Here is a 27945-nt window from a genome sequence, read left to right as displayed (position 1 = left end):
CACAATTTTGCAAATATATGAAACCACTGAACGCCGCTCAAACGATGAATTTTATGGTATGTAAATTACATCTCAATTAAAAAATAATAAAACTCGGGGTGCCTGGGTGGCGCAGTCGGTTAAGCGTCCGACTTCAGCCAGGTCACGATCTCGCGGTCCGGGAGTTCGAGCCCCGCGTCGGGCTCTGGGCTGATGGCTCGAGCCTGGAGCCTGCTTCCGATTCTGTGTCTCCCTCTCTCTCTGCCCCTCCGCCATTCATGCTCTGTCTCTCTCTGTCTCAAAAATAAATAAACGTTAAAAAAAATTAAAATAATAATAATAATAATAATAATAATAAAACTTTACATTCCTGAGAGAAACGTTACTTGGACGTGATGTATTATCGTTTTTTACATGTTGCTGGATTTGATAAACTAAAGCTTTGTTAAAGATTTTTGTGCCTGTTGACATGTAGTCTTTTCTTGTAATGCATTTGGTTTTAACCTCAGCATAATGCTGGCTTCATAAAAACAATTGTATTGAATTCATATTTTCTTTTTAAAATATTTGGTAGAATTCACCAGTGAAGCCATTTGAAACTGGAGTTTCTTTGTGAGAAGATTTTTAACTACACAATTTTTTTTAATGTTTATTTATTTTTGAGAGAGAGAGAGAGAGACAGAGCATGAACAGGGGAGGAGCAGAGAGAGAGAGGGAGACACAGGCTCCAGGCTCCAAGCTGTCAGCACAGAGCCCGACGCAGGTCTCAAACTCACAAACTGTGAGATCATGACCTGAGCCGAAGTCGGATGCTTAACCGACTGAGCCACCCAGCCGCCCCAACTACACAATTCTTTTATAGACACAGATTATCTATTTTTTTTAAAGTTTATTTGTTTTTGAGAAAGAGAGAGCACAAGTAGGGCAGAGAGAGAAGGGAGAGAAAGAGTCCCATTCACTCAGGGTTCCATCTCAGGAACTGTGAGATCATGACCTGAGTCAAAATCAAGAGTCCGACACTTAACCAACTGAGCTACCCAGGTGTCCCTCCATTTGTTTTTTTTAATGAGTTTTGGTAGTTTGTGTTTTTCTAAGAATTTTCCCATTTTGCCTAAGCTGTCAAATTTGTTGGCATGAGGCTGTTCATGACACTCCCTTTTTATTCTAATGTCTGGGAGATCGATGATGATATTCCTGTTTTCATTCCAGATATTGATAATTTTTTTTTTAATTTTATTTGAGAGAGAGAGAGAGAGAGAGAGCATGAGCAGGGTAGAGGGTCAGAGGGAGGGAGAGAGAGCGAATCCAAGCAGGCTCCATGCTTAGCACAGAGTCCAACATGGGGCTTGATCCCATGACCCTGGGAGCACAACATGAACTGAAATCAAGGGTCTGATGCTCAACAGACTGAGCCACCCAGGCGTCCTGAAGCTTAGATCATTTAATTAGGCATTTACAGCTACAAATTTCCCTCTGCACACTGGTTTAGCTTCCTTTCCCTGAATTTTGATATGCTGTGTTTTCATTCTCATTCAGTTGAAAATATATGCAAATTTCCTTATAATTACTTCTTTGAGTTACTTAGAAATCTATTTTTCAATTCCCAAATGTTTAGAAAGTTTCCGAAAATCTTATTCTTAATGATCTCTAATTTTGTTGTAGTTGAGAATATACACTGAATGTTTTCAATGCTTTTAAATTTATTGAGACTTCTTTTAAGACCCAGATTATAGCCTATCTTTGTGAACATTCCATTAGCCCTTGAAAAAGAATGTGTAATCTGTTATAGTTTTGTGGAGTGTTTAAGCAGAGTGTGAGTGTCTAAGTTGCACGTGTTGTCAGTGCTATCCACGTGTTCTATCAAGTGCTAACAGAGGAGTGTTGAACTCTCCAGCTATAATTGTAGATTTGTTTGTTTTTCTCTTCCATTTTATAAATTTTTGCTTGATGTATTTGAATCTGTTTTTTTTAACGTTGATTTTATTTATTTATTTATTTATTTATTTATTTATTTATTTTTAATATGAAATTTATTGTCAAATTGGTTTCCATACAGCACCCAGTGTTCATTCCAACATGAATCTGTTTTTAAGCACATGAATCTTTAAGATTGCTGTATCTGTCTGATAAATTGACCTCATTATAAAGTATTATTTTTTTTCCTGGTTCTGAATTCAAATTTGTTTGCTATAAAAAGAACCATTTCAACTAGATTTTCACCAGTGTTTGTGTGGTATATTTCTTTATTACTTTTATTCAAAATTATCTGTGTCTTTATATTAAAAAATTTTTTTAATATTTTTATTTATTTTTGAGAGAGAGAGACAGAGCATGAGTTGGGGAGAGGCAGAGATAGAGGGAGACACAGAATCTGAATCAGGCTCCAGGCTCTGAGTTGTCAGCACAGAGCCTGACGTGGGGCTCAAACCCATGAGCTGTGAGACTATGACCTGAGCCAAAGTTGTACCTTAACTGACTGAGACACCCAGGTGCCCCCCTGTGTCTTTATATTAAAATTTTTTTTAATGTTTATTTATTTTTGAGAGAGACAGAAACAGAATGCGAGTGGGTTAGGGGCAGAGAGAGAGGGAGATGCAGAATCCGAAGCAGGCTCCAGGCTCTGAGCTGGCAGCACAGAGCCCGACGCAGGGCTTGAACTCACAAGCTGTGAGATCATGACCTGAGCAGAAGTCAGATGTCAACCGACTGAGCCACCCAGGAGCCCCTGTGCCTTTATATTTAAAATGGGCTTATTGTAGTTGGTATATAGTTGGGTCTTGCTCTTTTTTTTTTTTTTTTTACATTTTTAAATGTAAAATATAAATAACAAAATATTATGGTATTATGTGATAAAATATACATAACATGGAATTTACCATTTTAGCTATTTTTTAAGCCATTTAAAAAAAAATTTTTAACGTTTATTTATTTTTGAGACAGAGAGAGGCAGAGCATGAACGGGGGAGGGTCAGAGAGAGAGGGAGACACAGAATCGGAAGCAGGTTCCAGGCTCTGGGCCATCATCAGCCCAGAGCCCGACGCGGGGCTCGAACTCACGCACCGTGAGATCGTGACCTGAGCTGAAGTCAGACGCTTAACCGACTGAGCCACCCAGGCGCCCCTTAAGCCATTTTTAAGTACATACTTCAGTGGCACGAACTATATCCAGATAGTTGTGTAACTATCACCACTATCCATTTCCAGAATTTAAAAAATCAATCCAAACAGGAACTCAGTACCTATTAAACAATAATTCCTCAACTCTTGCCAACTCCAGTCCCTGATAACCTTTCACCCTTTTGAGTTCCATCCACCCTCACTCCCAATTTCCCCAACCAACTACCCATGCTTTCTTCTCCTGCCTGCTCTAGATCACTTGTAAGGCCCTTTCTGATCTAAAGATTCTACTTTTTTAAATGCCTTTGGATTTAAGAAAAAATCTTGATGTCTAGATGATATCTTGCTATTCACAAAGATTAATGGGCTTCTTTAAGTTTATCTTCCTGGTTTTTCCCTCCCTTGGAGCTGTACATCCTGCAGAAATTATGCTACTATGCATTTAGTAAAAATATTTTATGATTACTTTGAAACTCAACAACCCATAGCTAAATGCAATTAAGAATTGATCTGAGCACAATGGCAATAAAATCTATAAAGATCTTTGGCTCTTCCCTCAGTGCATCAAATTGCCGAAGTTTTCTTCAGATTTCTGGTCCTACAAATACCCATTTGAACTTCTTGATTTGGTGAAAGCTAGTATGCGTGAGTTATAAATTCCTTGATTGCACAAGAGGAATCATTCTTCTGTAAATGTAAACTAGAAAGCAGCAAAAAGAGATTCCTCCTTCAGTCTTTGTGCTAATTGGAGTATTATCTACTATGTACTCTGGTTTCTGCTATGTTCACAAGCTGACAAACTGGACAGTACATTTTTCACATTGTTTCAGCCCATGTAAATTTTTCTAAATAAATGGTTCCTGCTTGCCAAGCCTCAGTGAATAACACTGACTTATTCTCTGTCCACGAAGCTTACCACATGGATTACATATATGCATTACTCACACAACACAATCATTGGCCCATATGCCAGAATGAAATATGATTTTACAGTTGCCTCTAGAGCACATATTTCCAGATTTGGTTCCACATATAAGGAGACAGATTTGCAGTTTTTGTGTTTTTATACAGATTCAAACACGTTCAACTCAAGTCGAAGTATATGCTCCATAGACTAGTTCTTTTGTTGGAGGAAACGGTTGCTTCTTTTCAATCTGTCACCTACGTAAAAAAAAGAGCAACACTGTGCTGTTTGCATTGTTAAAACTTAAAACGGGTCCAAAGGAAAATGTGCCTTGGAAATCCTTCACTGATTTGTTTTTGCAGAACAGCTGGAGGTGAGGCCCACTGTACTAATCATGTCCAGTTGCTGCTGGTCGAGTTGCACATTCAGGAAATTCATAATTAGGTGGTTATATCCCCTGAGTTTCCCCTGAAGCACACTCTTTACGACTCTTGCTTTGTCTTCTTCCTTGTCATTCAAAACAACCAAAGAAGAAGAAGAAGAAGAAGAAGAAGAAGAAGAAGAGAAAGGAGGAAGAAGAGGAGGAGGAGCAGGAGAAGGAGGAGGAGGAGGAGAAAGGAAAAAGAAAGAAAAAGAGGGAGAGACATGAGGGGAAAAGGGAAATTGGAATAAAATTTTAAATCATGACACCTCTAAAATAAACCATATGGTCTTATGACTGCTGGCTTTCTCTTAAAACACACACACACACACACACACACACACACACACACACACACAAAACACAGCCACAGCATGTGTGTATGTTTGTGTGTGTGTGTGTGTGTGTAGTTTTCAGAAACATTCAAAAAAGGTTAAAAGAGTTAAAAACATTTCAAAATGGTGCTGTTCTTAAAAATTACGTTCTGTAAGGTTCACCTGCCCCTGCTCATGTTTTTATTTCAAAGAGTGTGGATTTAAGATCAACTGGTACTACATGGACTTCAAGGTTTAAATTTTAACATTTCATTTCATTTATTTTATTTTTAAGTTTATTTATTTTTGAGAGAGAGAGAGAGAGAGAGAGAGAGAGAGAGAGAGATAGCATGAGTCGGGGAAGGGTAGAGAGAGAGGAGGCAGAGAATCCCAGGGTTCGAACTCACAAACTGTGAGAAGTCAAGAGTTGGATGCTTAACCGACTGAGCCACCCAGGAGCCTTTCGTTTTATTTTATAAAATTTCATATTATTTTAATAAATTTTACACATTTCCTTATTCTGTCTGCTTCTCTCCCACCCTCCACCTTTGGACTTGTTTGGTAACACAATGTTGGAATTTGTAGTTTAGGTGTTTATCAATCCCTTACTGATTAATAGCATGTTTCTTACTCTATATTGGAAGATCTGACTTTTTTATTTTTTATTTTTAATTTGGTTTAGTAATCTCTACCCCCAACGTGGGGCTAGAACTCGTGACCCTAAGATCAAGAGACACATGCTCTATGGACTGAGCTGGCCAGGCAACCCCTGAAGATCTTTTAGTGTATAGTTGGGAACAGCGGGGTTTCTTAGGATCTTTAATTCCTTATGAGGCAGTTTTAGAGAAAATAAGGAAAGAGAAAATGCTCCATGAGACAAACTGTGGTGAGGAATATGAATCATTATTTTCCTACTAATCTTATACTACTAACTGTTAATTCATCGATCTAATTGAAATAAACAGAGGTTCAAGTTAAGTGCTACATGCTAATTAAGCAAAATTAAAATCAAACAGAATTCTTCAAAAAGCAAGCCATAGAATTATCATATGATCTAGTAATTTCACTTCTAGATACCCAAAAATATTGAAACTAGGCACTTAAATATTTGTACACAAATTTTCATAGCAGCACTATTTTCAATAGTCCAAAGGTGGAAACAATCCAAATATCCAGCAATGGATGAATGGATAAACAAATTGGGGCACATGCATACAATGGGATATTATTCAGCCATGAAAAGAATGAAGTCCTGATCCACGCTAAAAGATGGAGGTATCCTGAAAACATGTTAAGTGAAAGAAACCAGACACAAAAGTCACATACTGTATGATTCCATTTTTATGAAGTATTCTGAATAGGTAAATCTATAGGACAGAAATCAGATCGGTAGTTACCAGGGGCTGAGGGAAGGGGAGATTAGGGAATAACTGCTTACTGGATACAGAATTTCATTTTGGGGTGATGAAAATGTTTTGAAACTGGGGACCTGGGTGGCTCTGTCTGTTACGCAGCCTACTCTTGATTTCGGTTCGGGTCATGATCTCACACTTTGTGAGATCGGGCCACGCATCGGGCTCTGTGCTGACAGCACGAAGCCTGCTTGGGATTCTCTCTCCCTCTCTCTCTGCCCCTTCTCTCTGAACATGTGCTCGCGCGCGCTCTCTCTCAAAATAGATAAAATAAACTTAAAAAAAAGAAAATGTTTTGGAACTGGATGGAGGTGCTGGTTACCCAAAATTGTGAATGTACTAAATACCACTGAACTGTTCATTCTAAAATGGTTAATTTTAGGGGCGCCTAGGTAGCTTAGTCAATAGAGCCTGCAACTCTTGATCCTGGTATTATAAAGTCCAGCCCCAGGTTGAGTATAGAGATTACTTAAAAATAATAAATTCTTAAAAATAAATGAATAAAATGGTAAATTTTATGTTGTGTGAATTTCACCTTAAAAAAAGCAACAGTAGAGAAAGAAAGAAAGAAAGAAAGAAAGAAAGAAAGAAAGAAAAAAGAAACATAATGCATGTTTTCTCTAAGATCCCATTACTTCTTGGAGGCCACAAAATTTGAAGTTCTTAACAAAGTTGTACGAAGGGCCACAATCTGGCAAAACAATCTAGCTGTGCTTCATTTTCTCAAAAGCTAATTTAAAATGTTAATTCATATATTAAGAAACAAAACTTATAAACATAGCAATAATCATTTTCATACATTTTTTCTCTAAAAATAGGTTCTCATGTGAATTATAGGTGCATTCTGGGCTTCACTTCCAAGTTCTACACCCGATCTTTCTTTAATGTACATGTGAAACCAATACATTACTGAAGGTTAATATAAATTCAGCGTTTCTCCATTAAGTGATATCTCCTCATATCAAACAGAAACACTTCCTCCTCCAGAAACCCTCTCTACCCCTCCTTAATTTCACTAAATCAAATTGGTAACAGAGGAATTCTAGTCCAGTCTTTTCTTAAGGAATATGAGAGCTTAACGTAGAAAAAGGGCAGTAGCATTTCAGATTAAATTATTTTCTTCCCAAAATTCACAAATAAAATTATAGAAAAATAAGACAATACACATCAGCTAAAGAATAAAATGGGTGAAGTTAAGCAGGAGAGATTTTCTCAGCCCCGGGGACTGTGCACATTCTTTCTGGCTCTCAGGTAGAGCTAGACAGGTAGACCAAGTCTTCTCTCCTGGGAGACTGTAAGCTGGGGCACAGACAGACTTCCTTCTGCTGTCTTAACAGGGCTGACAGTCTGCCTGATGTCACCATGTGTGTCCTCGTGGGCAGAGACTTCCAGGCAGGCCACGATTCACTGAACTGTCACTGGGTGACATATACCAGCAGCTGGAGCTGAGCCCTGATGAGCAAATCACTCGAAACCAAAGCAGAGAGAGGAGGAACAAGCCGAACGTGGCTCTCTATGAATTAGACTTACTGGAGGGCAGAGAATGTAACTTAAACTTGAACAGAAAAGGTAATACAAGTACCTAATGAGATCTAAGGGGTACAGAGAATAGACTTCCTGGATTTAAAAACAACAAAAACATGATTTTTAAATTTAAAATCACTGGTGAAGGGGCACCTGGGTGGCTCAGTCAGTTAAGCGTCCAGCTTCCTACTTCGGCTCAGGTCATGATCTCACAGCTTGTGAGTTGGAGCCCCATGTCAGGCTCTGTGCTGACAGCTCAGAGCCTGGATCCTGCTTCAGGTTCTGTGTCTCCCTCTCTCTGCCCCTGCCCCGCTCCCGCTCATGCTCATACTCTCTATCTCTCTCTCAAAAATCAATAAAATAAAAAGCATTAAAAAAAAATAAAAATAAAATGACTGGTGAAGAAATTGGTAACTGTTGAAATCCAACTAGTCGCCTGGAAACTGGATGCAAGACCTGTTACAGGCTCAGAGCAAAAAAATGTAAATCATAAGTAGAGAGATGAAAGAGAGGTTTAAGAAAACTGACACGAGAATATTTGGAGTCCCAGAAGGAGAAAATGAGGCACATGAAGGAGAGGGCATATTTAAGCAAAACAAAATGAAGCATACAAAAAAGATTTTTTGGGGTTGAAGAAAGGACCCCAAGTTTCAGGCAGGAATGATAATTATGGCAATTTTTTTCATTTATATAGATAGATAGTTATAGATACACATACACATTTATCTATATTTGTAGATGTATTAGATTTATTTATATGTGTATATACACACATATATGGCTAGATGTATCCTGGTAAAATTTTTGAACTCCAAAGGTAAAGTAAAAAATCTCATTCTTTCTGTGTAGAAGCTTGTAGGTTATTTATAGAAAAAAAAGATTACATTGTTACTGAAATTCTCCTTCGCAACACTGGAAGCTAGAGCACAAAGGAATACATTTCCAGCTTAAAAATATACCTCACTTGTTAGGGTACAAGAGAGATGTTTGTAGATATGTGTGAATTCAGAGAAGTCACACATCTCATTACTCATCTGGGAAAAATACTAGCAAAACACTTTAATCATAATACTTAAAAAAACCCCAAACAAATAAAACAGAGACTTGACCAGGAGAGAACACTATAGTGAGTCTTGAGTTTGTGATAACTAATTGAAAATGAACGAACAAGGATCGACTTGGGAACGTGTAATGTAAGTACTAAATAAAGACCCTAGAAATAGAGAAGTGTACTAAAAAGGAAGCTTCCAAGAATAATCTTGGATTCAAAGAACTAAATGACCTCAGCAAAACTAAAGAATGGTGAGGAGGAGCATGAGGAGGAAGGAAGCACAAATATTCCCAAGGCTTTATCTCTTGGGAGGGGAGTGATGAGGAAATTGCAGTAGATGCCTTCTTCCAGTTGTGTGTCGTCGGTGGGGAGTGGTAGTGGGCTAATAAAACCTCTCAGTCAGGGGAAAGTTGGTGTCGGTCTTTTTTTCATGCACTACCAGGGAAATATTGGTTTGGTTTTCTATGAGGGCTGGGAAAGGCAAGTAACCATTAACACAATGTAAAAGGAGAGCTAACTCTCAAAGCAGGTGTTATAAAATTAATACTATGGAACATGGAATTGAAGTTTAAAATCTCTAAACAGAAAAAAGAGGGACCCTATATAATGATAAAAAGCATAATTTATGAAGAAAATAAAACATTGCTAAGATTATTTTTTAAGTAGGCTCCATGCCCAACGTGGGGCTTCAACTCACAGTCCTGAGATTAAGAGCCACATGCTCTACTGACTGAGCCAGCCAGGCGCCCCAACAATACTAAGTTTTTATGCAACATAGCAGCTCAACAAAATTTTAAAATGTTAAAAATGCCAAGTGCCAACTGTTACATAAAATATATAATATTTTATATGAGCCAAAAATACTTAAGTCTATAAGCAAAAGACTTGAATATCAGGATTGACTAGTTCTGATAGATGATAGATAGATAGATAGATACATACATACATACATAGAGGTAGACAGACAGAAAAAGACATAGACGAATTAAATAATATAATCATTATGCTTGCTTTATATAGATATGCTCATCCTCATTACTTATGGATTCCGTTATTGGTGGATTTGCCCATTCGCGAAAATGCATTTAAAATGCATTGCTAAAATGCAACCCTCAAATCAATATTTGCGACACTTTTGCAATCATTCACAGACATGTGGCAGAGTAGCAAAAAATTTGAGTTGCCTGATGGGCACATTCACAGCTGAAGTCAAACAAGGTGACGCTGCCTTCTTGTTTCAGCTTTCATATTACAAGCAAGAACCTTTTCCCCGGGATATTTAGTGTCATGTTTTTCACGTTTTTATGCTTTTTTGTTGGTGAGTTCACTGTTTCAAATGGCTCCCAAGCATAGTGCTGAAGTGCTGTCTAATGTCCTAAGCACAAGAAAGCTGGGATGTGTCTCACGTGGTAGATACATTCCATTCAGACCTGAGTTATTGTGCTGTTGGCTGTGAATTCAATGCTAATGAATCACAAATACACATTAAATAATGTCTTTCAACAGAAACACATATAAAGGAAGGTTATATACTGATTGGTTGACAAAAACGTTGTTGGCTCATAGGAGCCTAACTCTGTTTTTGCCCTAGAAGCAATGGTTGCGTGTTCATGGTCACTTTATAGAACGTAGTTACTGTGCTGGGAATAATGAGAATCACCTGTATATGGATTTAGAGCGAACTTGCAGCTCCTCAAACATAGAATAGCCATTTTTTTAATATTCCATGGAAGATTTCTAAAAATTATTATGTGTTTTCCCTTAAAGAATACCTAATTATGGTTTTCTGGTCATAATTCAGCAAATTTAGAAATAAATAAAAATGATACAAAAACCTTAACTTCATCGGAATCAAGAAGTACATACCTAGATAGCTTGCTCCTAAATTCAAAAAAAATATTAAAAACTGTCAAAAAAGCAATGAAAAATTTAAGATTATCTAGAAAGTAATGAAAATAATATTTCCTACCAAGGCATACAGTACTTGGTAAAAGCTCCATTCACAGAAAAGTGTAATACCCTTAAATTTTTTATTATTAAAGAATAAAGATGTTAGGGGCACCTGGGTGGCTCAGCTGGTTGAGCGTCTGACTCTTGATTTCAGCTCACGTCATGATCCCAGGATTTTGGGATCAGGTCCCATGTCCGGCTCTGCCCTGAGCGTGGAGCCTGCTTAAGATTCTCTCTCTCTCCCTCTGCCCCTCCTCCCTGTTTGTGCTCTCTCTCTCTAAAGAAAATAAATAAAAATAAAAAATAAAGAAAAAAGATGTTAAAACATAGAAATTTTAGAATATTTACAAAAATTAGAAAAAAAACAGCTAAAGAAAAAAAACAAACTAGGAAGGGGGAATTAAGAAAGACAAGACCTGAAAATAAAGAAATAGGAAATAAAAAGAGTACAAAGAACAAAAAGCTCAAAATCAGTTGATGACATACAAAAGGAGAAACAATTTTCATTTGAGGTTGAGGAATGCAGGGAGAACCAAAAATATACAAGATTGTCAATGACAAAGAGCATGTAAGGACAAATACCAAAGAGAAGAAAAGAAATAAGACATTATGTGCAACTCTTTAAAAATCTGATATTTGAAACCTAACAAACGATATAATATTTAACTCAAATAAAGACAGGAAAGTTGAATAAACCATTTTTAAGCAGGCTTCACACCCATTGTGGGGGTTGAACTCACAACCCCAAGATCAAGACATGAGCTGAGACCAAGAGTCCAGTGCTTAACTGACTGAGCCACCCAGGCATCTCAAATAATCCAAAGTTTTTAGAAGTGATTTAAGATCTAGCATTTACAAAAGCAACAGGATCAAGTGTCTTCATATCTGAATTCTAGCAAAACTTTAAAGTAAATAATTGCAAGAAGATTTAAACTGTTCCTGATCTTAGGGGCTCCTGGGTGGTTCAGTCGGTTAAATGTCTGACATTGGTTCAGGTCATGACCTCACGGTTCATGATTTCGAGCCCCATGTTGGATTCTGTGCTGACAGCTCTCAGCTCGGAGCCTGGAGCCTGCTTCACATTCTGTCTCTGTCTCTCTGCCTCTCCCCTGCTCAAGTTCTGTCTGTCTGTCTGTCTCTCTCAAATATAAATAAGTATTAAAAAAATTCATGAAACTGTTCCTGATCTTAGAAAAAAATATAGGTAAGCACTCTAATTAATCTGATGAAGACAGGAAATTTTTAATACCAAAACCCAGTAAAGAGAGTGTCAAATAATAATCCATGTGACCAAGCAGGGTGTTGTTCCAATAGTGCAGCCACCCTCACTAAACCCAACAACATAATTTTTGTTCTTTTTCATTTGAAATCGTGTCCAACTCGCAGAACAGGACAAGAACAGTGAAAAGAACTCTCATGTACCTTTCACCCAGAGACACTTTTCAAATTTTGCCAACTCTTCCAGTAATGCACTTTATAGGAAAAAGATCCACTCAGTGCCATGCGCTGCACGTAGCTTTGTCTCTAATCTCTTCAGATTGGGAACAGATCCTCGGCAATCTCTTGACTCTCATGACCTTAACATTTCAAAGACATCACAGGCCAGCTATTTTGTAGACTCTCCCAGTTTGGGCTTGTCTGATGTGTCTTCACGATTACATGTGGATTATGCATCTTTGGCAGGAACAGCACAGAGTGATGTGTGATGTTGCATCCCCTTGGGTGGTATTCGATGTTGATCTGCCCACACCTGGTAGTTTGCTTACCAGAGAAAGGTGGCATTGCCTAGACTTCTCCACTATAGAATTTCTCTTTTTCTCTTTGTAATTAAGAAGTTCTTTTGCGGGAAGATACTTAGATAACTAGTAAATATCCCGTTCCTTGTCCAACTTTCACTTACTAGTTTCTTGCAATGCTTTTGTCTAGATTGTTTATTTTTGTGATGATGGTTAAGTGGAGAATTTGATAATTTCTTCTACATTTATTGGTTAGCATTCTACTGCAAGGAAGAGCTTTTCTTCTGATTTATTTATTTATTTATTTATATCAGTGTAAACTAAAGAATTCCTATTTTACTCAATGGTTTACCATCCCTTACTGTTATTTATTCTGATGATCAGATTGTTCCATATTTTGGCCAGCAGGATCACTTACAAGCTTGTTTCTATGTCTCTTGGACAGATCCATATCTTTCTGTGATTGTGCCCTTATATTCTCTCATAGCAAGATGTGCCAGCCTTATCTTTTACTTTGCTGCATTGGCCTTGAAATCAGTCATTTCCCTAGGAAAGCATGATTTGCTTTAAAAGAAAATTTTTTAGAAGCCAAGATCTGGGTAGTAGGTGTGGCTTATTGCTATTGAGATATCACTATATCACTGCGTCTAGATTATCTAAGTGGACAGAGCTAGGAAATACACAGAATAAAGTCACAACAATGAGATACCACTTCGAATCCACTAAAATGACTGTCATGAAAAAGACAGCTAATATCAAATGTTGGAGAGGCAATGGAGAAACTGGAACCCTTGTCAATTGATGATGGGATGTAAAATGGTATAGTCACTTTAGAACAAAATTTGGCAATGTCTAAAAAGATTAAATACAGAGTAACTATAAGGCTCAGCGATTCCACTTCTAGATATATGGCCAAGAGAATTGAAAACCTGTCCACCAAAATCTCACATATGAATGTTCATAGCAGTATTGCTCATAATAATGGCCAAAAAGCAGAGACAATCTAAATGTCAATCAGCTGATGAGTGGATAAAAAATATGGTGCATCTGCACCATGGAAAGTTATTTGGCAATAAAAAGGAATGAAGCACAGATAAATGCCAAACCATGGATTAACCTGTGTAGTGAGTTGAATGGTGGCCTCCCGAAAATATTGTCCTCATCTTTGTTTCTGGAACCTGTGAGTGTTACCTTATTTGGAAAAAGACTCTTTGCAGATATAATTCATTTACAGATCTCAAGAAGAAGAGAACATCCTTTATGCAAGTGGGCCCTGAATCTAATGACAAGGGAGTGACAGGTGTCCTTATAAGAGAAAGGCAGGAGATTTGAAAGACACACATACACAGAAGAAGGTGAGATTAAGACTGAGACAGAGAAGGGAGTGATGTGGCCACTAGCCAAGGAATGCTGATGGCCAGCAGAAGCCGTAAGAGGCAAAGCAAGATTCTCCCTGCGAGCCTCCAGAGGGAGTGCAGCATTGCCGATAACTTGATTTTGGACTTGGCCTCCAGAATTGTGAGACAATGAATTTGTTTTAAGCCACCTGGCTGGCAGTAATTTGTTGTGCCAACCTCAGGAAACTAATACCACCTCAATAATATTAAACTAAGAAAATGAATCCAGAAACAAACAAAAAACACGTACTGTATGATTCTGTTTATATGAAAATTTCCGAAAAGGCAAATATGTAGTCAGAAAGATCAGTGGTTGCCAAGAGCTGAGATCAAAGAAGGGATTGACTGAATGGGCAGAGGCAACATTTCAGGGTGAAGAAGATGTTCTAGAAATGTATGGTGGTGGTGGACGTACAATTGTATAAATTCATTAAAAACAACAAATTGTACACTTACGTTGCACCTCAATAAAACTATTATAAAAAATAAAAAGTGAAAAATTTAGATATATATTTATGAAAAATTTTTAACACTTATTTATTTTTATGAGACAGAGAGACAGAGAGTGAGCAGGGGAGGGGCAGAGAAAGAGGGAGACACAGAATCCGAAAACAGGCTCCAGGCTCTGAGCTGTCAGCACAGAGCCCAACGTAAAATGGAGGGCTCGAACTCACAAACTGCGAGATCGTCACCTGAGCTTACTGCTGGCCACTTAACTGACTGAAACACCCAGGTGCCCCTAGGTATATATTAGACAAAGAAGGAGAAGAACTTATATAAAGAAAACTGAAAAATCAATTTTCTCCCTCCGTGGGTATGGCAAGCATTGTTAACTAAGATAGGAAATCCTAAAGTATATTTCTATATGTCATATCAACATATATTTATTTTAAAAATTTGTAAAATTTTTGGCCAAGGATGCCATAAATTATATGAACTGAGAAAATAATATATTTGAAGAAAATTATCAGCAGCTGACAAAACACGAATTTTTCTGATAATGCAAGGTAATCTTAGATGTTAGTAAGAAAATGGCAAACAATCCAAAAGAAAAATAGGCAAAGAATATGAAAAGCAAAGACAAATGGTCAATAAATAGATGATAGATAGATAGATAGATAGATAGATATGCATAAACTGAAGCACGATGAGAGAATGCAGATTAAAGCATTGATCAGGTATCGTTTTCTACTCCATCAAAGTGGGGAAACTATAGAGCAATAGTATCTATTGTTGGTGGGAATACGATTAAGAGTAACAATATTCTATTTCCTGTGGAAATACCTCAAACTGTTATCGGGCCATTGGAAAGCAATTTGGTAATGCATTAATGTAAGATACAGACACACTTTCGCCCCATTCTTAGATGGTAATTTTACAGAAACGAAGGATCAGCACATGTGAAATATGTACAAGGATGCTTATTTTATAGCATTGTCCATAGAGGTGGCAAATTAGAGGGGAAAAAGAAAATGCACCTCAATGGAGAAACTTGTTCAAACAGTCACATTATATCCACAACCACACTGAAAAAGATAGAGATAGCAAGTTAGAGAAAGAGATACTAGTTGAGTTAGAAATTCTTTCAGGTACTACTGCCTGAGAAAAGCAAGTTGTAGAGAAGTATGTAAAATTTTTTTTTAAGTTATGTATTTATGCATATATGTGTATGAATATGTGAGTGTCTTTTGCATCTGTCCCTCATAAAAATACCATTTCCTATTATACTTAATAACGAATATATGAGATGCTTCTTTGAGGCCAGATGAATATCCTGTTCCCCAAATGCGTTTCATTCAGTGCATTTTGTAACCTGGCCCAAATGAATTAATTACATTAGGTAGTTACAAATGAATCTTTTATTTTGTATAAAATAAACTTTATTGGTGCACCTGGGTGGCACGGTCAGTTAAGTGTCCGACTCTTGAGCTCGCCTCAGGTCACGATCTCACGGTTTGTGAGTTTGAGTCCTGCATCGGGCTCTGCACCGGTGGCATGGAGCCTGCTTGGGATTCTGTCTCTCACTCTCTCTGCCCCTCCCCAGCTTGTGCTCTCATTCTCTCTCTCTAAATAGATAAGTAAACTTCAAAAATTAAATTAAATTAAATTAATTTTACTGAAATACACTGAATCATTTTTAAAACCCTGTTTTTGTTCCCTGGTGGGTTTTGAAGTTTGAATGATCTACACAATGGCTTCCTTTCTTTTTGTCTTGGCCTGTGAAGACTCAAAGCAAATAGACTTACTTCATGCTTACTCATTATCTCCATGACCAAACTGAATACAGTTGATGTTTTCTGTTTTCTCTCAGACGATCTGACACTTCCAGGGAAAAAAACTATAACATATCAGCCAATGGGACAGGTAAATTATGCTTTCGATTTTGGCACCTTCATCAGCAGTATAGATTAGTAAAACTGACCAGAATAAAGTTTTATTATTCTACGTTCTATTTTTCTGCACTTGACAGTTTCTTTTTGAAGTTTCTGCCAAAGCCTCGTTCAATGATATTACCCACAAGTAGCATTTTTCTGAGTATGACATTCAAAATCTGTCTCTATAAAATAAATTAGGACATTCACAATACTGCACTTTTACTGTCCGGTTTTTGATGTTAAATACTTACAGTCTTTGAAAATAAAGTAGACCCTTCTGAGTACAAGTGACTAGTACAACGGAAATCTATTTCAGTTCGCAATGCTTCATCTAAAATCATTTTTCAAGAGAATCACCATGTGCATGAAAAAGCTTTAAAGTTTGTTTGAATGATAAGGTTTATGTTTTTTTTTTTTTTTTAATTTTATTTAAATCCAAGTTAGTCAACATTAGGTGTAATAATGGTTTCAGGAGTAGAATTTAGAGATTCATCCCTTAGATAAGGTTTATGTTGTATTGCTCTATTAAAGATTCATCTGAAAAGAATCAGGCTAGGTAACTTTTTGCTTAGAATGAGAACAACAGAACCTAAACCCCATGCTGGTTTTTTCCCAAAGGGTAATTTTTTGGGTTTTTGAAGTAATATGGAAACCCCTAGCACAGACTCCCTAGACCCCTTAGTGTCTTATCAAATAAAAATACAGAATTAAAAAGTAAATTTTTTAATCATAAAGTTTCACACAACGTACTCTAGTTTTTAAAAACTTTTTAAGTGTTTACTTTTGAGAGAGCACGCACACGCATGAATGGAGGAGGGGCAGAGAGAAAGAGGGAGACAGAATGTGCAATAGGCTTCAGGCTCTGAGCTGTCAGGACAGAGCCTGACACAGGGCTCAAACTCAAGAACCACGAGGAAAACATGACCTGAGCCAAAGTCAGACGCTTAACCAACTGAGCCACCCAGGCACCCCACACAATGAACTCTATTTAGAAGCATTAAGAAATCTCACTAAGGGATTAGGCGAATAACTATTTGAACACCATGAAAAAAATTTTTTTGCTTTTTCTCTAATTTGAACTGAAGGTGATTGTAGGTCCATAGAGTTACATAAAAGCAAACATTTTCACATCTCAGAATGTTGCAGGGGCTAAAATGAAGAACTCAGCTTCAGAGATTTGAATTCTGGTCCCAACTCAGCTATGTGGCGATCTCTGAAGGCTATGGCTTGCTAGATTGTAAAAAGAGGTAGTTGAATTAGGTGGAAAGATTATAATCTCTTTTCATGTTAAAAATTCTATACTATTAAGGTCAATGAAGCTTGGGTACATATAAAAATGGCACCAAGTGATTCATTGATTCAAAAAATATGCATTGAGCACATATTACATGCCAGGTATTTGTTCTAGGCACTGGGAATACAAATAACCTACCCTTTCAAATATGGAAGAAATATAAATATAGCCAGTTAATATAACAGGCATCTAATAAATCTTGACTAAGACATGTTATACACATTCTACTGTTATACCATTTCACTGCACCACAATTTCACTGAAACCACTCTTGTTGTCAGTGACCTCCATGTTGCCAAATCTAATCACCAGTTCAGTTTTCAGTTTGATACGTCTGTAGCATTTGACCCAGCTAATCATTCTCTCCTCCTTGGAGCATTTCCAGGAGTTGGTTGCCAGGACGCCATTCCACGATTCTGCTATTATAATAGCTGTTTCTTTTCCATTTTCTTTGCTGTTTCTTTCCATCTCTCTTAATCACTAAGTGTTGGAGGGCTTCAAAATCCATCACTGGGTCTCTTTTATTCTCTATTTACACTTACTGCCTGGCTGAATTTTATCCAGTCCTATGGATTTAACAACTACTGACAACTTCCAAATCTATATACTCTACTCCACTTCTTCCCTGAGCTCCAGAATCACATACCAAGTACGTATTTGACAACTCTAATTGGAAGAAAATCCAAATGCCACTCTCCCCCTTGCTCACTCTGAGACTCTGAGATTTACATGAGGAGATGTGGGGGGAGTGTATTTGGGGCCGGTACCTGTGATGGATGGGGATGAAGGAGGCAGCACTGAGAAGTGGGAGAAAGCCAAACTACTAAGGCAGTGACGACAGAGTCCTCAGCTGATCCTACTAGGAGCATTAGAGCTGGGATGGACCCTCAGAATTGTTCCAGTTGAGGCAAAAGAGATCTGAACCACCGCATGAGCCAGTTATTGGATGCAGGCTACCCCCAGGAGGGGCATAACCTTGAGCAAGGCAGTTTCCTCCTACAGAGAGCAGCTCCTGGAGAGAACTCAGCTGTGACCTGTCAGCTGCCAATATTCACGGTAGCTGGCGGGTAGGAGTCCGGGGGAGGAGGCAGGAATGAATGTCTCCCCCCGTAGGAGGACCTAGGTAGTGCAGTTTTTGCTATAAACACCCAGTATCTGGTAGCATCTCATACTCCTCAATTTACCTCCCTTATGCAGCTTTATTTTTTTCTCAAAGTGTAGACTATATGTTTTACTCATTTGTTTGCTCGTAGATCCCTGCTAGAATAAAACACCACGAGAGCAGAAGCTTTCTTTCCCTCTTTCTTTTTTAATCCTATATCCCCAGCATCTAGAAACAGTGCCTGGAACAGAGTTAGGCGCTCAATAAAGACAGCCAATGAGTGAATAAATGCACCACACACTTGCTATATTCTAGAAACTATGCTGTGTTTTGGCATTACAGAAGTGAACAAGACAGGCTCAGTCACTACCCTCACAGAGCTCACAGTCTAGAAGAAATTATATACATATATAGCAGACATAGATAAAATACACATGTGTCTACTATATTTTTTTTTAATTTTTTTTTCAACGTTTATTTATTTTTTGGGGACAGAGAGAGACAGAGCATGAACGGGGGAGGAGCAGAGAGAGAGAGGGAGACACAGAATCGGAAACAGGCTCCAGGCTCTGAGCCATCAGCCCAGAGCCCGACGCGGGGCTCGAACTCACGGACCGCGAGATCGTGACCTGGCTGAAGTCGGACGCTTAACCGACTGCGCCACCCAGGCGCCCCGTGTCTACTATATTTTTAAAAGTGTGATCACAGCCAGATGCTATTATATAGTATTTTACTAATCTATCTAGTTTCAGCCCATCTGATAGTCCATCATATAAAACTTTTTACTGAATGACAATGTCAGAAGACTATAAAAAGAGTGGAAACTTTAGTTAGAGAGTTATTTATTGCTCCGGCTAGTTTTTCAGAAAGAAAAGTTAGATCACTGGGACACATCTTTTGCCCAATTTAGGAGGAAAGAAATAAGGGACAAAATAGGAGCAAGACAAGCTCAGAGAAAATGAATACTTACTTTTCACTGGAATTTTTATTAACCAACATCCTGTTTTCTAAAGCGCTGGAAAGCAAGGCTATAATTGTATCTAAATAGATAAGGGGTAAAATGTTCTGTAATGAATGGATAATTTATAGTCACTTTGTACATAGAAATATAATTTTTCCATTACTTTAGTTTCGGGGACAGCTGAAATGTAATAGGGACTAGGAAATAACACTTCAGTTTCTATGTCATCATTGCAGAATCATATGCTCATCTTTTTATTTTTTAAATTTTTTAATGTTTATTTATTTTTGAGAGAGACAGAGACAGAATATGAGTGGGTTAGGGGCAGAGAGAGAGGGAGACACAGAATCCAAAGCAGGCTCCAGGCTCTGAGCTGTCAGCACAGAGCCCGATGCGGGGCTCGAACCCATGACATGTGAGATCATGACCTGGGCCGAAGCTGGACACTCAACCAACTGAGCCACCCAGGCACCCCCAGATGCTCATCTTTTAAAAAGCAGATTATCTCCCTAAAAGTTATGTTTTCTGCTTTCTATACGCAGCCATACTTATTTCCATTCACAACCAACTAAGTCGTTTTGCCTTTTAGAGCGAGATGAATCCTGTTGCTCCCTGAGTGTATTTTATTTGAAATGTGAAAGCCTTTCACTCTGTGTTTTCTGTGTACTGGTGAACAGGAAAAACCAACATTTAAATTCTTGGTTTGTTGTAAACGAGGTATTTTGGCATTTCTAGAATAACTTGTGTGCAAAATCTCAAATTGTTCTATATTTACGAGCTCACTAGTCTCTGCTTCCTTGCACATTACTGTCACAATGCAGAAGTATAAACTGGAAATGCGTGAGTTTATGTGCCTCTCTTCTCTGCATTACTTTATCCTAGAAGCAATGTACGCCTTGAGAAGAATAAACATTTCTATCTTACAAGTGAAAAAAAGCAAGATTTTTTATGCTCATGGATAATAAAACCATTGATTTTCACTTCAGACAGCTTGATGTGGTCTTTTATTTTTTTTTAATTTTTTTTAACGTTTTTATTTATATTCGAGACAGAGAGAGACAGAGCATGAGCAGGGGAGGGGCAGAGAGAGAGGGAGACATAGAATCCAAAGCAGGCTCCAGGCTCTGAGCTGTCAGCACGGAACCTGACACGGGGCTTGAACTCACAGACTGTGAGATCATGACCTGAGCTGAAGTTGGACGCTCAACCGACTGAGCCACCCAGGTGCCCAACATGGTCTTTTATTAAAATAAATTCAAGGAGTGCCTGGGTGGTGCAGTCGGTTAGGTGTTCGACTCTTGATTTCAGCACAGGTCATGATCTCACTATTCCTGGGATCAGGCCCTGAGTTGGGCTCTGTGCTGACAGCATGACAGCTGATACCTGCTTGGGATTCTCTCTCCCCCCCACACCTCTGCCCCTCCCCTGCTCATGCTCTTCATCTCTCTCTCTCAAATAAATAATTTAAAATAAGTTCTAGATTTCTGATGAATACCTTAACTGTCAATTTCATATTAATTTGTTGAGATGTCACCTCTATTCCTGGATATCTTTTAGGGAAGAGTAGACAACTATTAGCCTGGTTGTCATAGTGTGTAGATCCAGTTTAGTTCTATCATTGCTTTGACGACTGATAGTTAATTAGATGGCAAGGTCCTTAGAGCAGGTCTTACAGAGCACACCAAATATCAGAACTCTACAAATTATTTTTGTTGATAATTAATTAATCCTCCTTTCACAATTAGAGGTGATACTTGAGTACCTCTAAGCACAAAAGGGCTGCTGCATCCCTCAATTTTAGAGTTAACAATATTTGATAAGGAGGTAAAGAGCCATGGATAGTTAGGTAGTACAGAATCTTACAAAGGGAAGTGACAGGAAATGATCTCTTACTATGAACTCAAATGAGTGTCAGGTGTGGCAATTCTAACTTGTCTGAAACCTCACACACCATTGCACCTGTGTCTGCCTCACTTTCTCTGTATCTCTCTTTCTCTCTCTTCGTCTTCTTTTTCTTCCTTTTTTAGAGATATGTATGTATGTATGTATGTATTTATTTATTTATTTTGAGAGTGGCTGAGACACCACCGGTGGGGGAGGGGGGGTGGGCAGAGAGAGAGAGAGAGAGAGAGGATCCCAAGCAGGTTCTGCACTGTCAGCACAGAGCCTGATGCGGGGCTTGAACCCATGAAACTGTGAGATCATGACCTGAGCCCAAATCAAGAGTCAGACGCTGAACTGACTGAACCATGCAGGCGCCCCTCCCTGTCTCTCTTCTGTTCATCTCTCACTATCTCATCCTTTATTTGCTTTCTTTGAGCTTCCCTGCTTCTTCCTTGTTTTGTGCATTTTTCTTCCTTTTCCTGACACCAGCTTGTTCGTGTGGACTGACGAGAAAATATATTTGAAGTATATGTTTTAGGGTTTCTAATATTTTTCCTACAAAAGTTTTATTTTTCTGTTAACTTTGTTTTTCAGTTTTGGAAACAGAAGAGTAAAATTCTATAAATTTCTTCATTTAAAAGCTTTTCAATTATGTCTAGATTTTGGCTTTTATGGGCTGGTGTAGTTTAGGTTGAAAGGAAAGATTACTTACTCCAGGTTTGGTTATTCCTCTAAGAATAGAACCCTGCCCATAATATGTGTCCAATAAGTGATTTTTGGATGAATGCTCAATGTACAAAATTAAATTCTTACTAGGATACTCAGTAGGTGCTCTTGGTAGCATGAAGCATCCCCGAGGCATGGATACGCATTTAAGACATAAGCCTGGGTGGGGCAGCTGGGTGGCTCAGTCAGTTGAGCGTCTGACTTCGACTCAGGACATGATCTCAATGGTTCATGAGTTCAAGCCCCGCATTGTGCTCTGTGCTGACAGCTCCGAGCCTGGAGCCTGCTTCGGATTCTGCGTCTCCTTCGCTCTCTGCCCCTCCCCCACTCTCTCTCTCTCTCTCTCTCTCTCTCAAAAATGAATAAACATGAGAAAAAATTAGTAAGACGTAAAACCTGAGGGTGCTACTTATCTTTTTGCTCATCTACATATCCAAATCTTTGGTAATAGCCAGGTAGAGTTCCCCTGCATGAGATTTCTGTGTAACAATACCCAGAGGGGTTCTATCATCGGAAATCTTATGAACACTCAGAAACACAGGTTGAGAACTACATATACTATCTCCCATGCTTCTGTCCAGTGAACTCCAGAACAGAGCTTCTCAGACTGTAATGTGCAAACAGCTCACCTGGGGATTGTGTCAAGTTGCAGATTCTGGTTCAGTATGTCTTGGGCAGGGCTTGAGATGCTGCGTTTCCAACAAGCTCCCAGGTGATACTGCTGGGGCCAGTCGGTAGATCGCACTTCAGCAGCAAGGGTCTAAAGGTTATAGGGTTTTGTTACCACCCCTTGGTTCCTTCACGTTAAGGAACTGTTGATGAACCTCAGCTAGAAAGGGCCTGGCCTGTATTTTCTCCTGTCATCTGGCCTGTCCAGGGGTGTCTGTGTTTGCCTTAGGGTTTTGTTACTGATGACGTAGATTCCTTAGTATGGACGTGTTAACCCTGGGAACAGCTGCTGGTTGCTAATTTGTGCACCATTTGGATGCTGGTTCTGGCAACCACATTCTCTGAAGCTTCAATTTTCTTTGTTTTGCTGGGGAGGTAAATGGTGAGAGAAGGGACAGGAAGAGTTATTTCTTGCTTTATATGTAAGCTGCATAGCACTGTAATACTTTCTGTGTGATACCAGTGGTGATTTGGGACACTACCCTCAAATAATATGAATTTCATGCATGTTATCTCCTTGAATTCTCACAGCAACTTGGTGATGTAGGTGGTATTAACATTATAATATCCATCTTAGAGGAGAGAAAGTGGAGATGTAAAGTAGTTCAAGAACTCCTACAAGGAGCTTCCACAAAGGAAGTAAACAGCAAAACTGGGGTTCACACCCTCATATGGTGGCTCCAAGTCCAGTAGGAAGATGGACCGTCCAAGCTTTGGGGGTGTCTTTGGATCCCTACACATCCACAGATTTAATTTTCTTTGGTTGTTCATTGGCCTGCTCTCATATCTGCCCTCTTTCTACAGAGTTAGAGCAAGAACAACTTGATCCCCTTGACAGTCTGTTGACCTCAGTTTGAGAAAGATCATTCCTTGGTTTTAAAAGAAAATGGAAGAGGGGCCTCTGGGTGGCTCAGTCGGTTAAGTGTCCAACTTTGGCTTAGGTCGTGATCTTGCGGTTCACGAGTTCGAGACTTGCATTGGGCTCTGTGTTGACAGCTCAGAATCTGGAGCCTGCTTTGGATTCTGTGTCTCCGCCTCTCTCTGTCCCTCTCCCTGTCTCTCTCTCTCTCTGTCTCTCTGTCTCTCAAAAATAAACATTAAAAAAATTAAAAATCAAACAACAACAAAAATAAATTAAAAAACCAACACAGCTTTGTTTAAAAGAAAGTGGAAGAATATAATATGTAAATGGAGAATAAGGAGGCAAAATTAAAATGAGGATAAATGCCGAGAAATGGGGTTATCATCTTCCCCAGTTTATCTCTTTCTCATCCTTTTTGTATTCCGCTATGGAATGGAAGACAGCTTTGTAGGTACTTAGACTCCTGACTTCTATTTTAGGAAAACTTATTTTTTTCAGTATTTTATTTTTATTTCTTTCTTTATTTTTTAAAGATTTTATTTTTATCAATAATCTCTACACCCAGCTTGGGGTCAAACTTATAACCTCGAGATCAAGAGTCACAGGCTCTACTGACCGACCCAGCCAGGTGCCCTTAAATTTATTATTCTTTGAGAGCTTTTCAGCATTTTATTAGGAAACAATTTTTCTACTGTAGTCAATGGTCAAGTTATTTGAAGTTTAGAATCCATAGTATTGCTCATATTCACATTAGACGCTATGCTTTGGGGTGACTGCATGCACAGGGGATGTGATTGGTAGGAAAGTGAATGCTGCATTTGTATTCAGTGTTTTCTTTCTAAAAAATTTCAGAGGGAAAGAATCAGGCAATTGCTGTAATTACTACATTGATGTTTCCATGGGGGCAAAAATGTAACTCACTACAAATTGGAAAGTGAAAAAAAAAAAAGGTTTAGCAAATTTCTCTTCAAACTATTTCTTAGAGCTCTCTAGAGCTCTCTAGTCTGCTCCACGAGCCACTGGGATGAGGTATAAACTTGTCAGTTAAAGAGATTTTAATGTCTTTCAGCTAAAAACAGGCTCTTTGGTAATTTGTGTATTTTGGGTAAATATTCATTGTTTATGGATACCCTCATCACCACTCAGGTCTTCTTTTAATGGTCCTGGAGGTGAGGCTGGGAGAGGGGGTGCTGGTCCTTGAGCTCTCCTAGAGCTGTTGGATTAAAATAGGCCCTTGATGGCTTCCAGGATGATGGCCCTTATCCCTCCTGGTTATAGGCATACCCTGCTGACATCTGCCACTGAAATCTCTGGTTACGAAATTGGCATTCTCTTGATTCAGCCAAGGCCTAGACTATTGCTGGTGCTGCAGATCCTCTGGTTACGCCCAGAGCCAACGTGGTTGGGAAAGCCCATTCTTACCCCAGGCCCCAGCAACCTCCTGGCTGGCCACTGGCTCTCTACTCAGTCATCCCTGACAAGGGTCATGTGGGAACTTCAGATAGCAGCCAAGGGAGACCTTAGGGGCACTTCTCTGGCTTCTCACCACATGGACCTGTTCCTCAGCTATTTCCAACCAGCCTGGATGGTGCCATGTTAAAGCTGGGTTTCTCCTAAGGAACTTGAAATCATCACAATGTGTATCCAAAAAAGTTAGGAAAGGGCCCCTGCTCTGGAAAACCTCTAAACATATCTGAGTGTCTCCATTTCCCCATTTCTCATTATCTTGATCCAAAAGTAGGCAGGGAGATGACTAGCCCATCGAGATTCTTGGTGACAATTAGAAAATGACACTCCTCAGGTGAATATACCTTTGGCCCAGGCTTCAAAGCTTGGTGAGTGGAGAGACAAGGCCTGGAGAGACCTTCTTACTTGGTTCCTTGGCAAGGTATCTGGGTGCAGCAGCAGATTGCACAACCACTTGCAGTAGGTCTGGAGGAAGAAGCTAGAACCCAAATATCTGAATGCTTTCTTTTCTTCTCCCTCTCTTATCTTCTCAACTCCTCCCCAATGAGCCCCCACTTCCCCTTTCTCTTTAGGGAGTCACGAACTCCCTTTATGTCATATCCTGAGTTACCATTCTTATTGCTCATGTGAGATCCCTATGAACTGAGCCTACTGTGTGTGGCTATCAAATCAAGTCTTGCTATGAACTAATTACCCCCCCCCAATGTAGTAATTAAAACAATAGACTTTTATAATCTCGCACAGTATCTGAGGGTCAAGTATCCAAAAGTAGCTCAGCTGGGTAGGTTGCCATCAAGCTGCACCTAGGACTATAGTCTCTAAAGACTTGACTGGGACTGGAGGATTCATTTCCAAGCTCACCCATGTGGCTGCTGGAAGGAGGTTTCAGTTCCTTACTGGTGGGCCTTTCAGTAGGGCTTCCCATCATATGGCTTCCCCCAGAGCAGTGATCCAAGATAACCTAACCCAGGAGTGACATAGTATCACTTCTTCCATAGTCTGCTGGTCACAAAGACCAACCCTCCTCTAGAGTGAGTGTGGGAGGGACAGGAGAAGGGTGTGAATACCAGGAGGTAGGGATCAACAGGGGCCATCTTGGAGGCTGGCTACACATGGTTCTGCCAGCGTTCTTCAATGGGTGCAGCATTGACATGTGGAGTAAGACAACTGTTGTTAGGTAGGACCGTCCCAGGCATTGCTGAACATCTCAGCATTCCTGACCTTCACCCACTAAATGCCAGCAGCATTTCATAGTCAATGTGACAATCAAAAGTGCCCCTGCAACATCCCTAAGATGGGCAGTATTCACCCCTTGTTGACAACCTATCTAGTGTGTGAATCAGGAGCACCTACACGTTGGGAGTTCATTAGGATCAAAATAGATCAGTTTATTACTTTCAAAAATATTACAACCATTGCACTGGCACCTCCCCGTATGGTTTGGAGTGACTGAGCGATTGATAGTCCTATAGCACGGACTATCAATTTGAAGGAGGACTGTAATTTGAAGGAAAACTGAACTTGGAGAAAATGCTTGCTTCATCCTCCCTCTCCCATTTATTTGCTGATGACCTGGAGCAAGTTCTTCAACTCTCTGAGCCTCACCTGTGAATAGGAAATACTACTACTCACCACGCAAGGCGACAGCTAAAGAGAACAAAGCACCTTTGAACCACACATGGCTTACTCCTTCCAAAGGCATTAGAGTGTCCCAGTCCCTGTGGTTTGTAACAGGAGTGTCACAGGAACCAGCCAACCCAACAGGCCTGCGGAAGAGGCCAGGGTTCCCCTGACAGGACAATCAATGCAAGCCTGGCTTCACTCCTTCATAGAGGCCTGAGATTTTCCTAGCTACCCAGATGACTGCTGGGCTTTATTTTGGGGCCACACCTGGTTGTCAGCTAAGCCCACCATTTCTTCTATCTTATTGCCTTCCCTGGTCCTTGGCCAAGGTGTGACTCTCCTGGGACAACTGTCTTCTCCCATTTCACTCCTCTGTTATGGGTTTCCTTTTCCCTAACCCGAACTCCACTCCTCCTCTCCTCCAGAGCATTTCCATATTCTTTTTGGAAGGTGATCACATGCACCTTCCACCTCTCCACGAAATGCCTCCACCTTCCAGAAACCTGCCTCACTCCTGAACTTTGTGCTTCCCTTGCAGCGTCCTTAAGTTGACTTTTCCTCCAAGATTTCAGGCAGAACTCTTCCATCCATAGCTGTCTGCCTTTTTCATGCTCTGGGTTAGGGAGTACTGCTGGAGAAAATCACCCAATTTTCCAGAAACATGTAGTCCAAATTCATTTCCAGGTCACCTGGGCCATCAGCACTGCCCTGGAACTCCTGCTTCCCTGGTCAGCATGTTCCTTCAGCCTCCATAGCATCTGTCATAAGCCTTTTCCTTCGTTCGCTTCAGACCTTCTACTTTGCTCCTTTGTACTTCCTCCTCACCTCAGCCCTCAGATGATGCTGCCTGCTACTTCACAAAAACCTAGAAGCCCGATGTGGGTGTCCACAATTTCCTACCACCCCTCCCATCACCTCACCTGTCCCTTTACCTGCACCTACTTACCTTCCCCCAAGACTAACGTCTCTGCGTGAACCCAGGCTCTCACATCTTGGGCTTCTTCAGATGCTTCCCGCCAACAATGATCCTCTCTTCTATAGTTCAATCTTGATGTTTTCACTGGATCCTTCCCATTAACTATCCTCAAGTCTTTCCATCTTAAAACAAAACAAACAAAACAAAACAAAACAAAACAAAACAAAACCCCCAAACAAACAAACAAACAAAAACCAAAAG

The 27945-nt window shown here is 39.5% G+C and overlaps 1 long non-coding RNA gene across 4 annotated transcripts; it reads right to left on the bottom strand.

Annotated features, from left to right (window-relative positions):
- Window positions 1-234: 234 nt before the first annotated feature.
- On the bottom strand, window positions 235-27945 carry LOC115523198. Of its 4 annotated transcripts, XR_003971667.2 has the most exons (4): window positions 27715-27945; window positions 22777-22907; window positions 4042-4507; window positions 235-272 (listed from the first exon to the last, which is right to left on the bottom strand). It is a non-coding gene; the product is annotated as an uncharacterized LOC115523198 (long non-coding RNA). The 4 variants fall into 4 exon arrangements; XR_004344085.1 differs by lacking the exon at window positions 4042-4507 and having other exon boundaries at window positions 237-272; XR_004344086.1 differs by lacking the exon at window positions 235-272 and having other exon boundaries at window positions 4066-4257.

This window comes from Lynx canadensis, chromosome C2 (assembly GCF_007474595.2).
Source record: "Lynx canadensis isolate LIC74 chromosome C2, mLynCan4.pri.v2, whole genome shotgun sequence".
Taxonomy (NCBI): domain Eukaryota; kingdom Metazoa; phylum Chordata; class Mammalia; order Carnivora; family Felidae; genus Lynx; species Lynx canadensis.
The sequence above is the reverse complement of the archived record's forward strand: the minus strand, read 5'-3'. Positions and strand labels throughout refer to the sequence as shown.